At 44.0% G+C, this 13,909-nt stretch overlaps 1 non-coding gene across 1 annotated transcript; it reads left to right on the forward strand.

Annotated features, from left to right (window-relative positions):
- Positions 1–5,725: 5,725 nt before the first annotated feature.
- On the forward strand, positions 5,726–5,798 carry TRNAR-CCU. The gene has a single exon. It is a non-coding gene; the product is annotated as a tRNA-Arg (tRNA).
- The last annotated feature ends 8,111 nt before the right edge of the window (positions 5,799–13,909 follow it).

The following is a 13,909-nucleotide window of genomic DNA, read 5'->3' on the forward strand; positions in this document are numbered from 1 at the left end:
AGTGGAAGGTTGCTCTGGTGATAGGTGATGCTGGAGTCCGAGAGCATCATGGTGACGGTGAAGGTGAAGTAGTACCAGTTGAAGAAGCTGGCGATGTCACGATGACCATCGGCGATGCGCGGGGTGAACTGGTTGGCCCCAAAGGCCAGGTTGCACGGCTGAATGCCACAAGCGCCTACGACCAAGAAGAGAAGGACACAAGGAGTGCGACAAGATGGGAGATGGTAGGGCCCTCACACTAATGCCCTTTGGATGTGTTGCACGCCGAGGATGGAGGAAGTGGAACGCGACGAAGAGCGTGTGGATAAACATGCTGGTGAAGGAGGACATGGCCGCAAAGCTGATGGTAGACGTCTGAGGTAGGTGTTGCAGACGTACACGCCGGAGATGGTGGTGAAGTTCCTCCTGCCGGAGAAGACATTGAGGGGTGTGGCGTCGTTGACGCTTGGCACGTGGTACACCGTCGTCCGATACGCTAGCATGTTGAACAACGTTCAGATCGATCGTCCTAAGCTTCTCAAACGTCTCATTCCCTGTTATAATGCATATTCGCTTAGTTTTACTAGTCCAAAATTAATTTCAAAGGAACTCACGGTGTTCAATTTTTATGAAACTAGAAGATAGCCTGCATGTTGCTGCGGTAATTTTGTTAAAATCAATGACTAATTATGTGCTACATAAACAATTGAAATAAATTAAAAAAAATAAGATATTCTTGATTTACTCTTTAGAAACATTAAAAGAATATGAAGCATATAACGAAATGATATAAAAGAGAGAAAATTAGGGTGCAGTTAGAAGACTGCTAATTCTGAAAACAGTGAAGGGTAAACTATATAACTATGCTCCAATCGTCCAACACATATATACCGTGTCCATGAGAGTACAAAACTTAGTGCAAATATAGTTAACTGATGACTTAACATGCATGAACGGACTATTAACGCAAAAGGTGTAAATTATAACTTAGATGCATGACTTGTTGATGTGGCATTGTTGTACAACTAGAAAAAAAAATAGATAGTGGGTCGTAGTTATTTCTTTACTTTCAAACTGATGGGTTATAGTTATCTCTACTCCTATAAAAATGTCAGTTGATGACGATGGTGTGCCTGCCTTCGCGCAATATGCACCGTCGATCTAAAATGTACGGCTGAGATTGAGATGGGTTGTCCCCGAGCAAGCTGACTCACACTTTTGCAAGAACAACCCCGTAGTGGACAGAACTTTGGGGAAGAATCCCGAAACACAACGCCAATAGTCGGGACATTTCTTCTCCTCCTCTCGCGACGAAACAAAGGTGGCTTCGAGAAAAAAAAGAGGCTTCAAGAACCCTGCCAAATTCCTCGCCGCTGGCTCGTCGCCTTTCTTTCCCGGCGACCACTGTAGTTGAGTGGAGCTGGCAAGGATCCTTCCTGTTGTATACTTGTGGTTGTAGTTAGGGGATCTTAGCAAATCGGATTTGGCTTTGAGCTTGCCCCAGTATCTCTTCTAGATCTGACCATGCATGGCGGCCGTCGGAGATGGAGACATGGCGATGCTTGCTTGGCATGTCAAGTTTCTCTACACTACCATCCGGCACGAAGTCTAGGCCGCTGTTGTCAAGGACATCGAGCTGCAGGCCTTCCATGCCGCTCTCAGTTGGCGCGGCGTGCCCATTGCCGGTGCCGGTGTGTACGCCAATATGTGCCTCCCGGCGGCCGCGTACCCCGCGCTCACGGAAAGCAGCTGCTTCTGCGGCAGACGAGGAGTCGAGGACTCCCGTGTTTATTCCGGTGAGCAGTACATGCTCTGAACTGTACGTGTTATTGTGCCGAGGCCACCCCGCCTCAATTGTTGGCTTCCAGGGATATGCTTTCTTAGCAGCACAATCACGCTGACACAACATCATCCGGTGTAGCCGAGCATTGTGGTGTGTCATCTTCCTCGGCGACAATTCCGCGGATGCTGCCATGCTCTGCCTGCACGCTCCATGCAGTAATTTCGTCTGCCGGGAGGTGCACACATCTGTATTTCATCCCCAATATTGCGTGTGTGATCTGTTTATTGATCAACTTCGGCTCTCCACACTCCAGTAGTTTAATCATGTCTTGTAATCAGTCACTAGAGCCATTATCTGATGGGAAAACAATTGTTTTAAGAGGCTTAGGCAGTCTGCTCTCACAAGGAAATGCAAAAGTGATTTTGCAAGAGAACTGGATGTGATGGCCAGGTTCTGGCATGGCAACCTTGTTCGCCTCCATGCTTACTGCAATGAAGGCGACGGGCGGATACTGATGTACTGCTACATGTCAGAACAATAGCATAGGTCTCAACATCTTTGGTACATATACAGATATACTCGTATTTTTTGTCCTGCCTATGATCAGATTCTTTTCTGCAATTGTTGGTTACTATTGTTCTGTGATCCAATCAATACATAAGTAGTAAGTTGCTTGTAGATAAAGTTTTGTATAATAGAACTGCAAATTTGGACAATATACCTTTAGAGGAAGCTTGTATCTCGACATGCTTGACATATGAAAGTTCATGGATGAGGAATTTCTTCTTCGTATTATCTGCTAGATGAACTCCAAAATTTTGTGGACCTATCATTTCTAATAGTACAGAGCTGCTACCTTACTACCAGTATTTAGGTGGATGGTCTCTGTTTTAAATTCCTAATACAAGTAATGCACTTCAAGAAGTTATATTTATCTCGTGTCCTTGCTGCCAATAGCTGATTTGGTTTCATCGTGAGCACCCAAGTACTGCAGCTCTATTGCCGTTCATGGTTGTTGGCCTATCAATGGTTATTGTATTCAGTAGAAATGGGCTAGAGATGTTCCGGATTTGATGAGAAAATATGTTCTACAGTGCATACCCATGACCATGAGTTGAGTGATGGGCAGAGACGATATAGGTAAGAAGACCAAGACATGTAGTAGGAAATAACATAATACAGTTAATCGGCATTTGCATGTTATTGTTCCATAGCGACACACGGGCACCTTACTCTCCCGAATAAGCAAAAGGAATGTCAGTCCAACTCCATTGTAAATTTTACAAAGAAATGGTCTACAAAGAAGTTCTCGGCGTGTAGTACAAGATATGAATCAAGTGCAGTTTCATGGCTGTAAAAACTCAATCTATTTAACTAGGGTCAGTCATCTAAAATTGCTTCCCTATGTATGGTTTTGTAGTTTTTGCAGAGAAGTTTCAGAAAAATAACTTAGATACTTGCTTTAGTGTTCATGATATTTCATAAAAAATAAATCATACCTATATTTGCCTTATTTTTTGGTAGCTCTATTTTTTACTCCCTCTGTTCAAAAAAATTGGATGACGCCTACAGCAGGTGGTCTCTTTGTCATCGACGCCCTTCCTTTGCTAGGTAACTCCACATCTATTTTTTCAGGTCACACTACAAATATTTATTTCCTTACTGTGTGTTATTGGTATCTTTTTTTGTTACCGAAACATGGTTGATGTAAGCAAGTTACAAGAGGTCCAGTACTAACTTTGCGTGTGTGTATGTATATGTGCACTCGCCCCCCCTATACTCACATGATTTCAAAGCATGTTTTACTCTACATTTTGTTTCTTTGCTGAGTAAAATGTAATGCAAGTGTTGTTCATTTTCTTTCTTTGTTCAAATATACAACAGAGCCTCAATAGGCTCATTCTTTTTTCCTTTCTCAGAATATAACAGAAATATTTATGTATGCAGTAGTGATTATATGATCTGATGTCCTTTTAGGTGAGCAGATAGATGAAGCGAAAACCCCATGACTAATATTGTTGGCACATATATCTTGAGCAAACAAGTAAAAGAAGAGTATACTATGCTTGACAAGTGATTCCATGACCTGATAGATGCCTAAGGTATGGAATTAATTAAGCGGAACTAGATGTGTTAGTTATGTCTGAAATATTTCTTCTCATCATAGTGGCATTGTTATACAGATTCATTTTGCTTGTGCATATTTAGCAAAGCATTCAATTAGACACTTCCACTTCATTCTTGTTTGTCCTGGAACCTATATAAGTGTGCGCTCAAGCTATAGTATGTATGTTATTTGGATATATTATTTTCTGCCATCTATCTTCACATTTAAGTCTGGCGTGCCTAATATACGTACTGGCATGGAATGAGAATTGTTGACTTCTTGGATGAACTGTAAGTCTGTAACAGAATAGTTTTTTTTTTTTTTTTTTTAAGAACCGGGCTTTACCCCTTTCCATTGCATAGAACGGAAATACAACCAGTTCCAAACAGGGAAGTCAGGAGAAAGGAAAGAGGTATGTAACAGAATAGCTTGTTTGCTTTCTACAACCTTTCCACGAAAAGAAGTTCTGTTGCAGTATTTCTAAGGATGGACACAATGATATGTATTGGAGATCTCTGGCCATGCTGGACTGTTGGTGATTTGGGAGATCTGGTGTGAGCACAATCCTTGCATCTTTCGCAATTTGGAGTTATCAGTTGTGACCCTTGCCCACCTTGCAATTAACGAAGCCAATGTTGCAAGGACGCTGATGCATGTCACATCATTTTGCATAGTAGTCTATCTTAAGTGATCCCTAATCATTTTGTTTGCACTTCTATATACTCTTCTATGAATGCAAGTTTTGTATCAAGTGTTTTTTATTTTGTGTTTTGTTTTTTCATGTGAGTTTTCTGGGCGTGATATGTTTGTGTGACTATAATACACTAAGCAAACTATATATTTCAGTAATGTTTTCTGTGCATGCTCTATGTCCCCTCGATATAGGATAATGAGAGCATTGAGAAAGGAGGACAAGAAACCTTCTTGTGAGACGAAGATGGAAAAGATATGTTTAGCTCTGATGACGTGGTTTATTGATTGGAAATCATATGTTTGATTGTGCTTGATGTGTACTCCCTCCGTTCCAAAATAGACGACTCAACTTTGTACTAACTTTAGTAGAAAGCCGAGTCATCTATTTTGGAACGGATGGAGTACCTATCAGCAATATAGCATCATTTCGACCAATGTCTCAGTATATTTTCTATTGTCTGTAGCAAACATCCGGTTCTTGAGTATGTCTCCGTACCATTTTTATTGTCCGTAGCAAACATTCGGTCGGTACCTTTTTATTGTCCATAGCAACGTGCGGTTCCTTACTATAGTTTAAATTCACCTTATTTTGTGTGATCCCGTAGCGTAGCACGGGCATCTTACTAGTTTAGCAATAGAGGGAAAGAGTGTCGCTTAAAAGAACGAAAGGATCAACTATAAAGGTATGCTCGAAGCACTCGACGCATATACAATGTCTATATGAACGCAAAACCAAAAAAAAAATCGATTACTGGCATGCACGAACAGATGATGTGACAACGTGAGATAGATACTGAGATAGATATGCAGATGCAAAAAAATGAATTATAACTCACATGCATGGCATGCTGATGTGGCATGGTTGCATGACTAGAAATAGTATGCAGTGGGTTGTAGTGCCTGTCTTGATTTAATGCAATGTGATTTTAAACATACATAGAATGTACTAATGCATGTTGCAGGTCAGAAACTTCTCATGTGTTGATTGGACGGATGCTAGTGGATCAAACTAGCAAATCTAATGGCTACAATAATTTTTAAGATGTGGAGGCATACATGTTAAGATGATTAGAAGTAGTGAAGATCAGTCTCTTATAGACAGTTGGTACTTGCAGAAAAGCAAAAGAATCTAGGTGGCATCAAACATAAAATGGAATATGTGAGCGCCTGTAGCTCAGTGGATAGAGCGTCTGTTTCCTAAGCGGAAGGCCGTAGGTTCGACCCCTACCTGGCGCGAATTATTTTTTTACCTGATTCTTTTCTGCCAAAGCTTTTCTACTAGTACAAATTAATGAATTGTTCTAGGAGGGAATACATTAGTACAGTTAATTAAGAAGGGCGACAACATAATTTCGCACCACATATATAATTTACTTTTATTAAAGCATGTTGGAGTACCACACAAAAAGTGTAATTTGCCCCCAAAAAAACAAAGAATGGAAGAAAAACTGTGAGGATAGTTACATGTCCTAGGAGAGTGGCATTGGGACCCGGTTGCTCCATGGAGGGCCATGCTTTAATTTTTTAAATATGAATATTGAATTTAGATGTTCCAGAAACTTCAGAAAAATATCCCACACGCATACAGATCTGTTCTAGATATATATTTTTTATTTTAAATCCGTGAACTCGTAAGCTACAAGAGAAGTACAAATGAGTGAATCGATAATACATAGTATGTATATATCCATTTTTCAACCACATTGTTCCCTTTTCTGTGGATACGACAAAATGTACTAATGGTTTTTTACACAAGCACACTAATAAGGGCAGCCAAAATCACGGGCTAACCTATTAAAATATATATCACTCGTCACAAAGCACGGCCAACTATAGTCTATATGTCCATGCAAATTTTCTTTTGTATTCTTTTTCAAAATTTCAAATTATGCTTTCTTTTTTTGTGCGAATATGCCCTTTCTTGATTTTAAGTGCATTGGGCGGTGAAGGATGAAGGGGCGATATACATGGCATGGAGAGCATGGACACATAGCAACGTTCTTGCCGGCTGATTCGGATGGATCTTGTGGGAGATCTAGAAGTTTTCCTCCTGTCCCTGGCGCTGGAACCCTAGCCGCCGCCAGGAGACCCAATCTTCCAGCGTCGTACTCCGGCGGCTCCCCTCCACCGGCGACCTCGGTCGTCGGTGGTGAGGGGGGTCGCCGGATCCACACGTGTGGATCGTTTTTACTTTCTCGTAGTCTAGATTTTTAGGCTGTTCATCGTCTTTGTTTGGGCGGCGACGATGACAGCGCCGAATAAAGATTCTTCAGATCCTTCCTTGACAAGGCCATCGGTCCTATGGTTGGGGATAGATTTGGAAACCAGTATGTTCAAGTAAGGAGGGCGTGGCAGCGACGACATCCTCGTGGTGGACCTATCTCCTGGGGCTCCGCCGTTGTGAGCGTTTGCTCCAGCGTCGGCGCGAAGCTTGGGAGGTAGTCCAGGAGCGGATGCAGATTGTGGTCTGCATCGACGACATCTGGAAGATGAAACATGTGCTGGGTTCGTGGTTCGTGGATGGCAGGTGTGGTTTCCTTCTACGACGCCTTAATCGCGGTGGGGTGCCAGATCTGAAGTTTGATGGCGTGTCTGGGGTGTTGCCCCGGTCTGATTCGTTCAACGGTAGGGGCTTCACTTTTGGTGAGCCACCTTGGAGGTCCGCAAAGCTGCATATCAGCGATGGAGCTGCGTCGAGCTCGGATGAGGAGGTGATCCATCATTCTTTTCTTCGGTGGCTACTGTCGTGGTGCCAGAGGCAGGTGATGGGCGTTGGTGTCAAGCTCAGAGATGTTCTGCTAGCTTTTCAGTTGTGTCATGTCAGTCCTTACGTGACTTGTACTTCAATCTTTATGATATGAATGAGACGCGTATTACCATGCCAAAAATAGATGGATCTAGTGGGGAGAGCTGCTAAGCCAGAGCAATTGGTAGCTCCCCTCGCCGGCAGCACCCCGCAACATTATCTCTCTCTCTCTCTCTCTCAAAAAAAGCACCCTGCAACATCCGTGCAATGGCAGGCCAGCCGCGGATACTCGCCGGGGAGATTCTCGGCTATGGGCACACCACCGTCGTCTGGGCCTCCCACGAGGCCCACTAGCGCGGCATGCGCCGGTTCCTTGCCGTCGAGCTCTTCTCGGCTTCCCCGCCGCCGCTCTCGCCACCGGTGGCCACGCCGAGGTCGCATCCCTCGTCGAGAACCTACTCCACGACGTCGACGCCAGCGCCGGGGCTGGGGCTGGGACTATCACGCTCCGGCCCCGGCTCTTTGAGCTGGTGCTTAACGTGATGCTGCGCGCGCTCACCCGCGCCGGCAAGCCGGCGATGTGGGCCGGATACAGGAGATCATTGAGGAGACGTTTGCGGTGACCGACGCTTCCAGCTTCGGTGACCTGCGCGCGCTCACCCCATGCTCTTTTGAATTACTCTAAAGAAGTTTGGGCAATTAAATTTTCTCTGTGGATCTGGAAAATGTTCATTTTTTTGAAACGGGTGTACCCCTTTCCATTAGCAAGCAACGGAAATACAGCAGTATCTGAATACAATCAGGGAGAGGGAAAGAAGGTAGCGAGTTCAACGCACTGCCAGGAAACCCACTGTGCTCGCCCGCCATCGAAACGAGCACCGTGGGGCGAAAACCTGACAGCACCTACTAAGTTCAAGTCTATCCTATTACAGGCCAGATAACCAGGGGGGAGGAACACAAAAGTGAGACCCACAAAACAAAGTTCTCCACACAGATCACACCCTGAAGACACAACATGATGAAGACTTGACCGAGGCATGGCACACCCATCCATCAAGGAGTCGCCAAAAAGCACGCTGTAGCTTGATCACGATCACCAAGGGAGCACCTCTCCTGCATCTTCTGCCGTCTGCCTGGCCTTCTCGCACATCTCCATCAGCCTGGTCGTGCGCGATCTGATCATCTCAGTCCCCTGCCTCAGCTTCATTGCTTCTTCCTCCGGCTGCAGACCTGCCCAGTACAAAAGAAAAGAACACGCCGAGAACACAATCTCAAAAGGAGATTTGATCAAATTTTTCTCAAAAGTAGCTTTGTTTCGAGCCAACCAAATAGCCCAGGTTACAGCAGCCAACCCGATAGTATAAAATCTGGCGCCATTAGGTAGGAACATATTGCACCATACATAAAATTGCCATGCATTGTTTGGGCAGAGTTCAGTCCCCAGGACTACTCCAATTGCTCTCCAAGCCACTCTTGCCACAGGGCAAGAAAAAAACAGATGAGACACTATTTCCATGTTGTTACAAAAGGAGCACACCGGATTTCCGGGCCATTTTTTCCTCCGCATCACAGCCCTCGTAAGGACTGCATCTTGCGCCATTTGCCACAAGAATATCTGGATCTTGAGAGGTAATTTCGCCTCCCAGATCCACCTGTAATTGCACCCATAGAAAGGCTTTTCCAGCCACTTGTACATCGACTTAGTAGAGTAACATGCATTCTTACTTAAACCCCAATACACCACATCTTTCTCAGCTGTGGTTTTTAGCCCTATAATATGTCTACGCATATCATCCCATTGACTACTTAGGTTAGGGCATAGGCGACGTCGAAAGAAGGTCGAGGCATTTACCTTACCAACTTTTTCCACCACACAGTCTTGATCTGTACAGATCTCAAACAGCTGAGGGAACTTCAAATTCAGTGGCGGAAGCCCATTGATTGAATCTTTCCACACCCTGGTTAAGTCACCACGTCCCAGCTTGATTCTCCTCCCCACCATGTACAACTCTCTGATCTTCAGAAGAGCTTTCCAACATGGGGAATCAGATTGCCTAGGTGTCACAGTCGGCATCGACTTGTTAGCTAAATATCTCGCTCTCACCAGATCTTGCCAAACCCTAGTTTGGGTTTCTAGCTTCCACCACCACTTCACCATGAGACTAATATTCTGCTTTCTGAGGTCTTTTACCCCCAATCCTCCTTTATCTTTAGATCTACAGACTCTCCTCCACTTAACCAAATAGTATCTATTCTTCTTATTGCAACCTTGCCAGAAGAATTTCCTACGGTGTTTGTCCAACTTTTCTACAAAGGTTTTACTCATAAGCCACATAGACATATGATAGAGAGAAAGTTGAGACAACACCGAGGTGAGCAGCGTAAGTCTGCCTCCAATGGATGCAGCATTACCAATCCAGGTCCCAAAATTTTTCAAGTATTTCTCCACAATGAACTCCGACACCGAATCCTTTAGTGCAGAAAAGCTCACAGGCATACCGAGGTATTTGATTGGGAAGTGTCCAATCTCACAATTGAATATCTCAGCATATTTACTATCGATATCAGCATCTCCCCCAATCGTCAAAACCTCAATTTTTTGAAAATTCACTTTAAGACCGGACATCAGCTCAAAAAATATATAAAAGGATTTTCAGGTTCATGGCTTTTTCCACATCATGCTCAAGGCAAATGATCGTATCGTCCGCGTATTGCAAGACAGCTACCTCGTTTGGTATAAGATCAGATGCGAGCCCAATCAGTAGACCATTCTGCTGAGCCTTGTTGATCATCTTAGAAAGGCAATCTGCATTCAAGTTAAAAAGGAAAGGTGAGTGAGGATCCCCTTGGCGCACTCCTTTTACGCTTTGGAAATACGGCCCCACTATATTGTTTAACTTTATGTTAACTGTACCATTGTACAAAATTTGCTTCACCCATCCACACCAGGTTTCATTGAAACCCCTCATTCTATGGCAGTCTAACAGGAACTCCCAGTTCACTTTGTCATATGCTTTCTCGAAGTAGAGCTTAAGCACAACCCCCACTCTTTTCTTGATATGAGTGTAGTTAAGGAGCTCATGAAGAGTCATGATCCCGTCCATAATGTTCCTACCCTTGAAAAATGCATTTTGCGATAAACTGATCAGCTTGCCAGCGTATCTTTCCACTCTCCGGTCCATAGTTTTGGTTATCAGTTTGTAGGGATATCTGAGAAGGCAAATGGGTCAGAACTGCTGAATGCGTTCAGCGTCAGAAATTTTGGGAAGCAAGGTAATCACTCCATAGTTCAGGCGCTGCACATCAAGCTTCCCGGCATGGAAGTGATCGAAGATACACATGATATCCTTTTTGACGATACCCCAACAGTGTTGGTAAAATTCTGCAGGGTTGTTATCAGGGCCAGGTGCTCTATTAGCATCCATCGCAAATAGAGCATCTTTTACCTCCTCCTCTGAGAAGACCCTAGTCAGGTCATCGTTATCCTCTTTAGTGAGTTTGTCCGCTTCCCCCCACGACTCAGGATCCATATGAAATAGGTTGCCTGGGGCTGGGCCGAACAGATTCTTATAGAATTCTGTAGCATGTGAAATTAAGTCATCTGTGCCCTCTATCTCCACATCACCACTTTTAAGAGAGTGAATGGTGTTTTTCCTCTTGCGCCCTTTTGCAATCTTATGAAAGTAATCTGTATTCAAGTCCCCTTTGAGCAGCCATCGCTCATGGGATTGTTGGAGCCAGAATATCTCTTCATTGACCAGAATTTCATGCAACTCGAAGTTAATATCCACTTTCCTATTATACATTTCAGGAGTTAGCGGTCCTTCTTCCTCGAGCTCCTCAAGCGTGGACAGTTCCACCCTGAGTTCCTCTTTTCTTTTTCTATCATGACCATACTTGTGCGACCCCCATCCTTTGAAGAAGGTTTTGAACCTTTTCAACTTGATATTTAGAATATCAATAGAATCCTCAGCTTTAACAGCTTTGGTCCAAATTTTCTCTACCAGGGGCAGGAATTCCTCATTCTTAAGCCAGGCCAAATCAAACCTGAACTCCCTGGATTTAGGTGGCTCCTTACCCTTGTATCCAAAGGAAATAAGCAGGGGGTTATGGTCAGACAATTCTCTAACCAACTTCCTAACAGTAACCAAAGGAAACAAATCTTCCCAGTCACTGGACATCAAAACTCTGTCAAGTTTCTCTAGTGTGGGATGGGTCTGGTTGTTTGTCCAGGTATATTTACCCCCACTGCAGAAGATCTCCCTAAGGCCAAGGGAATCAATGACAGAGTTAAACAAGTCCATAGATTTATGGCCATATACCTTTTTATTTTTATCCCCACTATTCCTCATAATGTTGAAATCTCCTCCAACAATATAAGGTTGGTCCATATTAGAACAGAAGCACTCCAATTCTAATAGGAACCCCTCCTTCATATCCTCGTGAGCTGGACCATACACTACCAGGAGGCTCCAGTCAGTTTTTTTCTTCCTATCACAAAGGTCCAACTGGATCATGTACTTCCCTTTCCTGTATGACCTAATATCCATGCTGTCTTTTCTAGCTCCCACAATGATACCACCCGACTTACCACATGAGGGGACCCAGACCCACTCAAAGGTGTTAAAAGGATCCAGTTTCCTCATGCACTTAGAGGAAAGGTTTTTCTTCAAGGTTTCCTGGACACCCGGGAAATCAAGGGAATGATCACTTATTAAATCAGAGAGGCAGGGGGCCATTCCTATCTTGCCCACCCCTCTGCAGTTCCAAATGAGACCTCTCATTTGGAAAGGTTTGATTGTTTTTTTGACTTGGTAACCCTGCCAAGAGCCAGGGCAGAGTTACCAATAGGTTTAATGTCCGCTGTCTTTTTATTTTGGCTTCTAGTCACAGGCCTAGAAAGCTTGACAGCGGACCTGCGTTTTTTCTTTTTTACTACCAAGTCTAGATGAGCAGAAATCTACTACAGTATTCCTCTTGCTCCAGCCACGACAGACTAAGCGGGGCTTTTTTCCCAACCCATTCGTGACTATCATATCATCTTCCTTTTCATTTTCCCTATCAATCTCCGTTTGCTTTTTCAACAAATTCTCCCTAACCTCAGCTAACTCATGCAGAATATTTATGCATGTAAAATTGTCGTCTGGAATGATAACCCCCATCTTATTAGCTCTACACATTAATTCATCATCCCCCAAAGCAGCAAAGGAGTTTTTTCTAGGGTTTGTGGAGTTGCCTTCCAGATTTTTCTTTTTGGCCACATCCAATGCCCTTGCCATCATATCCCCCTGTCCCCCTGAGCACAGCAAAGACTGAATCCCAGGTTAACCTCCTGAATTAGTGGAGGGGTGGGGATGATCTCATCATCACAATCAGGGGATGGTAGATGTACCAGGTAGTCGTCTGATACCTTCAGCTTTGGGTCCACCTCTCCAGTCACTTCCGATACTTGCGATACACTAGTTACAATATCTACATATGTGCATTTTTTCTCAAACACAGGACTGGTATTCACCTGCACCATATGTATTCTCGCGCCATCATCAGGACCTCCCTCTTGGGCACCACTTTTTTTGTTCTCTGGCATCAGGCTAAAAACTTCTTGCACAGGATTTTCATTGGCCAGTTTCTCAATAAACAGAGTTTTGTCATCATCACTCTCATAAGAGTCTGACATGTCATCTTCATCCTCTTGTGTTTTATCTTTCTCAAGGGGCAGCAGGCGGCATGCCCCCCCTAAAAGTAGATGTACCAGGCTCAACAGGAGCTTGAGTACTCTTGTATGTTTCAGCAGCATCCTCCTGTCTCTTTCTTTTCGGGGTGGAGGTCGAAGCATTTCCATGCCCCTTCTCAATAGGCACCGCATCTTCAACCCTCACCGGATTTCTTACCAACACCTCTTCTATCTCATATTGGAATTTATAAAAGCGTCCCCCCATGCAACCTTCTGCAGAAGTAGGCAGATCATCTACACTACGACACCCAATTTTAGCACGAACTGAAGAAGGGCGTTTACGGGTTAACATGTCAATCTCCAAGGTCACCCCAACAAGACCCCCAGCAAAGGCCACATTCTTATCACATCTTTTGTTAAGCGGAATTTTGCTAATCCTGACCCAAGCTATCTCAAGGATACCCTCACAGTCCATGTCATCTGACCATGGAGTAATCCTGACCACATTTTTGTGTTTCTTGAGATTGATGTATTCTACAAACAAAGCTCGCTCCACCTCCCTCATGTTAGGAAATCTCATAACATACTTATTAGGGGCTATAAGGTGAGCAGAGCATCTCCATCCCTGCCCAATATACACCCCCATATCATCTTGCAAATCTTGCTTAGAGATAACCCCTTCTAAAAATGGTAATGAGCACATTGGTATTCTCTCTCTATGGCTGTCTCTCCACACTGTAATCAGGAAAATAACAGAAACCCTGCCACTTTGATTGGAAACCACACATAGCAGGTATGCATTACCACGGAATTAAATCATAGCAAATAACAAACAAGTGGCCTTTCTTCTTGCATCACTCGCAAAGGGCCTGAGGGCATCTAGCAGCGTAGTGACCAGTAGTGTTGCAGATCTGACATGCATCAGGA

The sequence above is a fragment of the Triticum dicoccoides genome, chromosome 5B (assembly GCF_002162155.2).
Source record: "Triticum dicoccoides isolate Atlit2015 ecotype Zavitan chromosome 5B, WEW_v2.0, whole genome shotgun sequence".
Taxonomy (NCBI): Eukaryota; Viridiplantae; Streptophyta; class Magnoliopsida; order Poales; family Poaceae; genus Triticum; species Triticum dicoccoides.